We start from the raw sequence: 11,945 nt of genomic DNA on the forward strand, positions 1-11,945 counted from the left end.
CATGAAATACTGATGGCTTATTGAACTTTTTTTTTCACATGATCGGTAATCAGGCCAATTTCCCCACTGATAGCTGTCTTCAGGTGCTGTGCAAACGCACTAAGAGTTTCTGGCTGTCCATATGCAGGCATATAATTTTATTGTGAACCAGGTAACAGACTGAACAGATATTGTAAAAACTATGTTTCTCTAACCATACTCTTTTGCCTTGCTTGGTGGCAAAGGATGATAAAATAAATATTTTGGGCTTTAAAATATTTAATAAGTACAAGGTCAAGTCTGAGTCCTGAGCTATATCACTGGAGACACCCCAAGAGATCAACATTAATATATTTATTGGTATACTTTGGATATGGTTATTATAACAGGTGTTAACTTAGCTAACTCAACTGAAATTCACTTCATATTTCCACCCCCTAAACAAAATAATTACTCGATAAACTTTGCTGAACATCTGACAAAAATAAATATCCAATGTTTTCCTCATGTTATCCAAGTTTCTAATCTGAAACTCTATTATAAAAAGAACTAGATTAATTTCACAGGACTAATTCTTATTCATAGTAAATCTATAATTATAACCTATCAGTAACCCACATATTGCAATGGGTTTATAATCATTGGGTTAAATATGGCACATGGACTCTTAGGAGGGTATCGCTATGGTCACCCAGGCAATGAATGATCCATGGCTAGTGTGGCAAATGCTTCTATTTACCAAAAAATATGTTTCCCCTTTTTCTTAGCTATAACTATCCTCATTTTGCAACCTCCCTTGCAGTTAAACACCGCCATATAACTGACTTCTAACCTGTGAAATGTGAATGGAAGTGATGTCTGCTGCGTAGGAGGTAAGTCTTTTAAGAAGAGAATATGTCTCTTTTTCGCCTTCGATTCTGGCTGGGGATGATGATTAACAGATTCTGTGAATGGCAGAGCCACATCATGGACGCACCCTGAGCCTGAATCACCACTTTTAGGACAATAATCTGCCAGTGAGAAACATCTGCTTTTAGAGATGAAGAGATAGAGATAATCAGTGTGTGTGTGTGTGTGTGTGTGTGTGCACACGTGCCTGAGTAGGGGGTGGAGAGCTTGAGTCATTATTTAATTTGGGGCAATTCTTACAGAAATAAAGTTAACCAAAATAATACCATTGTAATTCTTAATATATCCTCTCTATTAAAAGAAATTATTGATAAAATTCTTAATTCCTTTAAGGTATACATTTAATCAATGCAAAGCACTGATTATGAGAAAAAATTTCTTTGTTACTCTGAAATATGTTCACATAATGATTTTCTAAAATATTTTTCTTTTTTCACAGGCCAACCATTTACTTGTTCAATAATAAAAAATTATTTAATAAATAAAGCTACCCTTAGCTTCCTGTGTGGTGTTCCAGGGTCTGGCTGAAGAATGACTGAGTGTTTAGGTAGAACTGAAACAATGAGACCAGGTTCTGAAACCACAGTGCGCATTATCCTCCAATTCCATATATACGGTTTCTCTTCTGTATCTCAGGGAAGCTACAGATAATTTATGCTACTCTCTTAAATAGACCGTTGCAGTTTGGAGCTTATGCCAGCCTTCTCTGGGCAATGTGGGGGATGGTCTGTGGGGTACAATCTGACTTCTCTTCTCATAACACACAATCCTCCCAATCATACCCCAAACCGGAGAACATCTCCCTGGGCGATCAAAGGTCAGAGAAACTCCATCTCTACTAGAAAATGATCGTGGAAAGTGACCTTCCGTGTCAGAAACAACCTAGTCCTTCTCAGGACTTGCCACCATGGAAAACCAGTGCACCTACTCCAACACACCCTATGAGAGGAGAGATGTTAAGGGAAAGGGGATGCTATAAGTTGTCTCTCAGTCTTTACTTGCCCTGATCAACCTCTAAACCATACTTTGACTGGCTCTTTTAAGAAAGTCATGGACATGACTGACTTGTCTTGGTAATTGTATTGAAATTCCTCCTTTAGCTCGTTACAAGTATTCTTGGTATTTCATTTGCATGTTTTGCTGACTTGGCCATGGATCATGAGCTGTATACTGGAGCTTCAACACCTCACCCTGGACTTTATCATGTTGTGGAACCTGCAATAGCTCTTCCTGGCCTTTCAGACAACCGCATTCCTCACTTTTTCTCTTGCCTTTTTAATTTTTCAATGACTTAAGTGAGAAGCCTCTGTCCCCTCCAAGTACAAGGAAGTCCCTCTTATCTCTCAGTCCTCCCTCACATGGTACTGTTGCTGGGATTAAATCTATCTGCATGTGGTTCACGCTTAATCCCTGATCTCCTGCATAATCAGCCCCATGACTTGTCTGATCTTATCTTCTGTGACTTTTGCCATCGCTCATTTTTCATTCCATCACCCTAATCTTCTTGCTTTGCTCAAACATCTGATGAATACTTCTTTGCTTCTAGACATTGTCACCAGCTGTTCTTTCTTACAACATGGATGAACCTTGAAAATATTAAACTTAGTGAAAGAAGGCAGGTACAAAAGGTCAGATTTTGTACGATTCTATTTTGTATGATATATCAAGAATAGGTCAATCCGCAGAGACAGAAAGCAGATTAGTGGTTACCAAAGGATGGGGAAACGGGAAATGACTGCTTAACATGTACAGGATTTCCTTTTGGGATGATGAGAATGTTTTGGAACTAGATAGAGATGATGGTAATACAAACTATGAATATACTAAATACTGCTAAATTGTACACTATAAAATGGTTAATTTTATGTTATTTAAATTTTATCTCAACAAAAGAAAAAGATTTTAGAAAGGAAAAAGACCAAAAAATTTAAAAAAGAGGACTTCTTAAAGTCTCTTCCACCAGATATTTGCATAGCTACACTCCTCACCTCCTTCAAGCCTTTACTCAAATGAGGTTTCCCTAACTAATCTATCCGAATTGTAACCCTCTTGCTAATATCTCTCGTCCTCCTTCCCTGTTCTGTTTTTATCCTTAGCACTTATCCATAAATAATGTGCTATGTTTTTCCTTAGTTATATTATTTATTGTCTTCCTCTAGGAGAAAGTAGGCTCTATGAGATGAAAGATTTTTTTTACCTTTTGTAACCCAAATTCCTAAAAAATTACCTGCCACAGAGAAAGTGCTCAATGAACATTTATTTAAGAAATGAATGAATAAACACCATATGTCATTTTTATATGTGTTGCTATAGTCTCTCTTTATTCAGCGGGATCACTTCGATATGTGTCCTAGAGTACATGCATTTTTATTTAACCCATTCAACTACATCTTCTGAGAGTTTGAGCTCATCTTCTAGACTACCGGAGTCAAGGTGAGGTAGTCAAGTGAGCTGAGGTTTTAGTATCACTGAGATGTAGATTTGAATCTCAGTTCATTAATCCAGCTGTGTGAGTTACAATTACTTTAATAATTTCCTCTAGGACTCTGTTACCTCAACTGTAAATATATATATTATCAGGGTGCTCCCAAGAACAAAACCAGTGGGATATATATGTGTATGTGTGTGTGTGTGTGTCTGTATGTAGAGAGAGAGAGAGACAGAGACAGAGAGAAACAGGGAGAAATGATTGTAAACATTTGGCTCAAAATCCCAAGATCTGCAGTTGGTAAGCTGGAGACCAAGGAGCGCCAATGGTGTGGTTCTAGTCTGAAAGCTGGCAGGCTCAAGACCCAGAAAGAGCCAATGTTTCAGTTGAGTGTGAAGGCAGGAAAAACCAATGTACCAGCTTGAAAGTAGTCAGGCAGGAAGACTTCCCTCTTATCTGGGGAAGTTCACCCTTTTGTTCTATTCAAGCTTTCAACTGATTGGATGAGGCCCACCCACATTAGGAAGAGCAATCTATGTTACTCAGTCTGTTGATTTAAACATTAAAATCATCCAAAAACACCCTTGAAGACACACCTAGAATAATGTCTGACTGAATACTGAGCACTCTGTGGTATATAATTAATCATCTCTGTACGTATAACAACATCTAACTCATAGGGATGATTTGAAGGCTAGATGAACAAACATATTAAGTACTACAGAATAAAAGCTTAAAAATTAAATTGCCTTCTGTTTTTTTCTTTCTTAACCTCAGCTATGTGTACACAGAAACTTATAAATCTTGCTTTCTATTTCTCTGATCACATGATTGCCACAATTGTTTAGTAGAGCAAGATTAAGAATAAAGTATAGGATATTTTATAAATATGAATCTATCTAGACTGATAGTGGTTATGTCACATTTTTTTAAAGTATTCATTAATCATCCACATCTAAACCAACATAAAAATCAATAGGTTAAAATAATCACATGTGCCTACTCTCAGCGTTCGGGTAACTTTTGTTTTTTTCACCATTACTCAGTGTTTATTTGCATGGTCAAAGAATTCATGTGCAACTACTTTTCCTATAACGAGACGTAATCATTCCAGCCAGGAGACTTGAACTTAGAAAGTGAAGCTAGGATGATCTTAGAATCACTTACATCATCTTAGTTTTCAATTCTTTCTTATAAACGCTTCCTGTATACTTTCCAATTCAGTCTTCTAGAGAAAACTCAAGCAAATGGGAGTTAGCACATTCTGCTACTGCGATATTATCCATAAACATTACGCCATCAGCCTCGAGCAGCGATCCAACTATTCCTTCATCACTTGCTTCTGAATACATTTAACAAAGCCATCATTGCTATTACTAAAGCTCATATAATAAAACCAGCTCTATTGAGGCTTTGGACCTGCTGATATCATTCTTAAAATTTTACGGTGCCCTTCAGTTCCTCATATGCTTTATATTCCTTATTTCCAACTTAGGCAAATACTCTCCCACCCTTTAATTTCCTCGGAGCTCAGATGCAGCTGTACTAACTTAAAATATACTTCCTTTTTTTTCCATACTGAGGTCATATATAATTGCACAGAGAGACATACTTTTTTAATTTTAGTGCTTTCCGGACTGCTTGAGAAATTGTCCATTTCAGAGGTATGAAATAAATCACTTGTATTTGAATTTTTCAAAGGCTGTTTTCCTAAACTCTAGGGTCCATCAGTAATTATGATCTGTCTTCATTTGCATGGCTGTCATAACCCTAAAGACGGCATGACTATGATGACTCTCTCCCCAGCCGGCCATCACTCCCTCTTCACCAACTACTTCCTTCTTATTTATTCCTTGAGATTCCTGAGAAAACTTTTCACCAAAAGGATACATTATCATTTCCCCATTAGAATTGATGTGCTTAATATTTTATGTGACAGAGTGACCTCCATAACTACTTGGAAGACCTTTGTACTAATTTTCAGTCTTGGAAATACTGTTGTAGATATATTTGCCACTCTCAGAAAAATAAAACTTTTAGCAACATAAGAATTATATTATTTAGCTTTTGCAAAATAGGACCTCTCAAGCAATTTCTGGATGGATGGAGTCCTCTTATAACCACAGTGGCTCACCATGGAGTCGGTCTTACAATCCATTTTAGGAAAGTACTAGCCATAACCTCTTTAAGGCTGAGTTGTTTAAAGTCTACATCCACAAGAAAATCACTTAGATTCATCTCTTCAGTGAATCTTCCCTCAACATTAAATCAGCTATGGGAAGTAACGTGAGGCAGATAACGTGACAAATTACTGTCACATAGAGCTCCAGCACTCTTTATTGTATCTTACTCTTGGTTTTGAGACGCAATTTTAACTGAACAGCTCCTTCATATACTCTGCTGCTCCAGTCACACTTTCTGTTACATCTGTTTTGCTGGTTGTTGTTATATTACTTTTGTAACAAAGAGCTTGAGCAGTCTCCTTGCTCTTTATGAATTAAATATACATACATGGGAAGCACATTCAAATTACTTTTACAAAGGAAACATGAGATCAAATTTTGGACATGTGCTTTAGATATTACTAAAGAAAAGTATTGTCTAGAGAAGCATCCCTTTTAAAAAATTCATCACCCTGACCTCTGTAATGCCTCTGTAATTTGTATTATTAAGATAAGTGTTTTGTCATCCTGCTCATAAAGTCGATTCAACACATTCCTGCCTCCTGAAGCTTTCTACATTATTTGCAATAGTTGACCATTCTCTTTCTTGAAACTCACGTGTTATTTCTGTAAGTTTACAGTGCCAAATTTTCCTCCTGTATCTATGCCATTCCTTCTCATTACCTTCTTCCTACAATCGTCTCTCATATTTTCTGTCCCCAAGTCCCTGAACTTGGCATTTGTGCTTGTTATATGTGTCTTTCATGGTGACCCCATACACATTATGGCTTTTAAGTACCATGTAAATGCTGACGAATCTCAGAGCAAGATCTCCAACCACATCATCTTTGCTGAGTGCCATATCTGAAGTCCAAATCACACACAAAGCATCTCCACACATATATCTCAGAGCAAGACATTTGTGATATGTTCTTGTCCTCCTGTTTTCCTTGTCTTAGTGAATGGAGTCACTCAGCCAGTACTGCTCCTGGTCTCTCTGATCTCACTCATCTTCTACTTTCAATAAGCCACAGAGAGTTAGAGAGTCTAAATTCTTAATATCTCTTATCTCATTTTCATTTGCCATTACCCTAGTTCAGGATTTACCAGTCTTACTTGAACTGGAATAACTTCCTAATAAATTTCACACCCATTTTTCTCCTCTCCACTCCCCATACAAAGCCAGGGTGATCTTCACATAATGCTCATCGGTAAAGCCATCTCTCTGTGTACGGTTCTTCGGTGAATCCCTATGGGCTCAAGCGCCTTAACATGGAGTCAAAGGTGCTTCATGCTCTGGAAGGTGCCACCTTCTATAGTTTTGTCTACTGCCAATCCCTCAGGTGTTCCCTCTTCCTTATCTGCAGAAACTCTTTTATTTCCCTGGAAAGGACTACTACTGGGGAAGCATGTCACTCTAACTGCACTTTCCTTTATCTACTGTCTGTCCCACAACATACATACATATTTCTTGGATAGCCAAACAACCTCCCAAATTTGCGTGTGAGTGTGTGTATGCACCTGTGTGTATGTTTTATCCACTGAAGTCACATTTCTTATTCCTGTTTATGTGCATTATTTCCTTGTGTGTGACTCTTTCATTTGTGGCACTCGCCTGCATATCCATGATGATTTCGGCTACATTTTAAGCACTCTGAGGGTAGAGATTGTCCTATTTTTTTTTTCTCCAGCAGGGTCAAGCATATAGCAAGAAACCGTAAACATGTATTGTTTGAAAAGGATAAGTAAAACTTTATATTTTCCTAGATCTATACTATCCTTCCAGACCACAACCATTGTTATTGCTATTGTTCTTCATTGTAAAGTAATTTTCTTGGAGATTCATACCACATAGCAATCATCTGCTGTGGCAGACAATGCTGGTGTTTACCAATATTCACATTTTTTCTCTTCTTCCTACTCATGCAGCTAAACTATATTTCCCAGCTCTCTTGCAATTATGTCATGCCTTCTGGGTTCCAGCCAATGGAAATTAGTGAAACTGAAGCGTACCTTTTCCAGAGCTGGCCTCTGAAACATCTCACTCTCGTCACTCACTCCCTTCTCTCATCTCCCAGCCAGAGGAAGCAAGCCCTGCCAAGAGCCCAAGGGTGTGGAAGAATCCTGGGTACCTGTGTCACCCTGCCATGTGCTCCTTTGTACTATGCCGTGAATGAAAAAGGAGCTTTCTTGTTTTAACGATGAGATTGAGGACAATAGGAATAGCTATTGTTTCTTTTCTTAATTAATACATCATCTAAATATCAGACTGTAGTCTTTCATTCCAGAGAATATGATGCCACCCCCATTTTGTTTCTCTCCATTTCCATTATCCTGAGTAAATTTACTGCATTCCAAATTTTTTAATTTTTTTACGATAATGATTTTACATCATTTTTCTTACGTAAACTACTCCTAAGACCAAATGCAGGCTTCATAATCCTATAAACTGAACGACATCCTAAATTCCTCTCTCTCATAACAAATTCTTAACCCCACTGAGTATACTCTTTCATTTACTTAGGTCTTTAAATCTCTTAATATTTTTTTTTCATATCATGCTTCTTGGCTTTTCACTCCTAATGAACCTTATCACCATGTTTGGCCATTTCTTGTCACTGTTAATTCAATACCCCTGTCCTCCCATCTCTCTTCCACTTCTATCTACACACATTCTCAATCTAGATCTCTAGTCACAAACACTTTCCATCTTCTGAGCTGCTGAGCTTTCCTGGAGAAAAATCACATAACTCTGCCAGGTGTGGCAGATTTATGGTTTCCAATTTCAGCTGGGCCCTCAAAATTGCTTGTCAATGCTTTCACTCAAATGACTCTGAGTTTGATAGCCCTGACCTATGTAATGGGTAAGCACAGCTCTCCCTTCCACAGCATCTTGTACTTATTTCTGAGCATCTCAGAGGGGCCTTTTGCACTTACCCATTTGGGAATTTATGAACTGTGGTCCCCACACTGCATTACTCTGGTCTCACACTCCTACTTTAGCTTCCACTTCTCCACACGTGCTTTGCACATAGTTGCTCGTGGAAGCCTGGCCATCGCCAGTCGCCATCCTGAAATGCTGGCATCACTACCAGGGATACTGTCACCCAATGCTCTGAATTCTTCTCTTCCTTAGAGAGTCAGAATGATGCAGTTCCCCCTTGAGGCAGAAAAAGATTTTCTCTCAACCTGTTATCACATGTGGTCACCTGAACACCAGCGCAGCTGGGCTCCTGGCCAGAGGCTTGCATACTTTTCCTATGCAATCCTGAGAAGTTGTGGCCCTCACCCCCTAATCAGAGCAGCTCAAGTTTCTCTCCTGGCGCCACAAAGGAAAGAAACACATAATCATCTACCTTACATTCTCTCTTCCCCTCCAGCTCTTTCTCCAATGAAAGTAGCTTCTCTGCCCCTAGATACAAAACAGACAATTGTGAACAAACAGATATGGGGTAGGCAGAGGTAAATCAATGCTGGCTAATTCACTTTGGGAGCAACGGGCCAAATATTCCGTTACTCTTATCTGTGCCTTCTCCCTTTATATTCTCCTTGATTGATTTGTGAGTGACAGACAGTCTATCCAAGTCTTCAAATACGAATCATTTTTGATGTAGAAACCCACAGGGAAAAAAAATAGTTTCTCCACACATTCATTCAAGAAACATTCACTCACTCATGAAACAAGCTGTTTTCTTGGGATGATCCTAACTGATATGAAAGTACACATTTTTAAGGCTTACCTTCTGTCTCCGAGGTAGGTACAATGTAGGAGTGCAGCAGTTCAGAGAAATAAGTACAATAAAATGTTAAAATCACTGTGACAAAAGTTGGTGCAATAGAAAATGGGGTCACAAAGAGGGGAGTGAATAATTTGATTTGAGATGGAAAACAAAAGCTTCTTAGAGGAAATTATATATAAGAAGTTTGAATTTGATTACATAAGTAGTGCCTAACTCTCCTATATACCATTATTGCAAGCATCAAAGTTTATGAGACATATAGAATCACTTTGACAAGTTCTAAAAAGCAAGATATAATGGTCTCTTTTTTTTTATACAGATGAGTGTTTGTGTAATTACAAGAATATGTAATAGAAGGTAAATCTTTGTCACTCTGGTCTTATTCTTACCAGGACTGTTCCTACAACATTTATGCAGTAGGTATAATCTGGCCGTAGTTTTTCCAATTTTCCCAGTATGGCTCTCTGTCCAACCTCCCTGTCTCTCATCTTGGTTGAACTTAAACTCTATTATTCTAATTATAAACATTTACAGAGCACCTGCTTATGTGCAAGGTACTGTGCTGTAAGCCGTGGATGAGAAGGCAAGAGGTGTATATGTTGATAGACAAAGCTTAGTCTTTGCCCACAAAGTGGTTTACATCAAAAGAGAAAGGACAAAATACGACATGAGTATGAGACAGAACTTCTTCAATTATTTTTCCCAAAAAGGGAACACTGGTTTTTTGTGTTAAAGAAAGATCACGTTTCAAGTCTTGTCTCAGCCAAAAGATGATAATCATTCTCTGCTTGAAGAGAGTACTTGAAACCAGATGTAAGTGACATTAATAATGCACCTGAGAATGGCATGATTTGGCAGAGAACACAGCCCTAGATCTGTTATTCACTGTAAGATACGTACGGATGCTGCCCTTTAGGGTACTGCCACTTCCAGTACTCCTAAGGAAAAACCTATCAGGAAGGGGTATTAAGAAACAAAACTAACCTCCACATGGAAGAAAGGCTTTTGTCTTTTTGGTAGTTGCTTTTTGCTTTTTTTGATTGTTGTCTGTTTGGATAATGGGCCAGCCCTGCGTCGAGATGGCACATAGAGATAGCAGGTATGTAGAAGCTGTATGGCTACTTCATTCCCATCATAGTCACAGGTCTTCATGGTAGGTCACTAAGGTCTAAGCACTACATCCTTTAGTGAAGATCATCACTCTGAATTTTGTCATGTAAACAGAGCCACACCAAGTATTATGGGACAGAAGTGTTTAATAAAGGAGTTAGGGCTCCCACACGCGTAGAAAGAGCATGAGCTGCGCAGGTCACGAGGCTGCAGCTGGGAGGTGAGAGAGACAGTCACAGAAGACAGCAGCCTGGACAAGCAAAGAAAATGGTTTTCTAAAGTTTGCAAGGAAAATGCCACAATTCTTAATTATCTGGATACGATCCTACCTACTGTTTCAACTTAGATCCTACTTACTTCCTGCAACAGGAAACTTGGAAATTGCAGAGAAATCTGAGTAGCAGCCATATTTGGCCATGAGGACCTCATGAGAATATAAGGACTCTCCCTACTTCTGCTCTTCATATCCAATGTGAGGGTCATTCATTGGCAAATACTAATCTAGAACCATTCAGGGGAGAAGGTTCTAAGAAACGAAGTACCTGACATGGTAGTAATGCAAAGTTTGCTGCTAGCGCAGGAAGAATCTAGTGTTTTAAACAGGCTTTTATACTTCCTACCCTGACGTATTGCACCCAAAGTCTTTTTACGCTAATAAATAAATAACTTGATTATGTTAAATTTAGCATAGTGCTTTGGCACTATGTTTTGAACATAATTTTCAAATTAGTGACCAATTTGAAATTTAAGGGATAATGAAGGATATTAAGCTTTCATTTCCTAATATCTTCTAATGCACTGAAAGGAGTATCCTGAAATCTGCTATTATTTACAGAAAGTTGTTTTTCATCAGTTCATCACATTTAAATAATGTCAAAACATTTTTTATTAGGTTGATAATATGCTTAAAAATACTATCACTAATTATCTTATATTAAGAATGTACTTGTTTTTCTGTATCATTAAAATATATTGTCATTTCTATTCTCTAAGTATTTTTCATGAGCAGATAAAGCTTTGATTTTTCAAAAAAAAGAACCAATCTATAAAATGCAATATACCAATGCTTATATGATGTATCATGGCTCGTGTATATACACATGTATGCCTGAGTGATCACACTCACACACGCACACTCACACTCCCCACTGGAGCATACTTTTATCCAAGTTGGTAACTAAACATATCAATAGAAATTCTGTATTCACAACAACCCAATTTTCTTATTAAACACCATTATTTTCTCTTTCTGAGCCAAATCCAATATCTTGAACTAGTAAAACTGCTTTATTCTCAGCACTGCCAATATTCCCAGGGGGAGAGCAGTGATGCTTTTCTTAAAATAATTCTGCCTTCTGGGCAACAGGCTTTTTTCAGCGTTAAACAAGACACAATCAGTTTGTACTGCTATCCGTTTGATTGCGTGTAGATCTATGTTAAGATAGTTTTTAAATTAAATGTCAAATCTACATTGACACTGGAAACACAGCAGTGTTTGACTTTTGATGAGAAGTTGTCAACCTGCCTCTGCCTGTCAAATCACCAGCCGCTTCCTCCTGACAACTTTAGGTGAAGCAATAACTGGTGGGCAGAGCTCCGTATACAAAGGCCTCAAAA

Source organism: Equus asinus, chromosome 3, assembly GCF_041296235.1.
Source record: "Equus asinus isolate D_3611 breed Donkey chromosome 3, EquAss-T2T_v2, whole genome shotgun sequence".
NCBI classification, from domain to species: domain Eukaryota; kingdom Metazoa; phylum Chordata; class Mammalia; order Perissodactyla; family Equidae; genus Equus; species Equus asinus.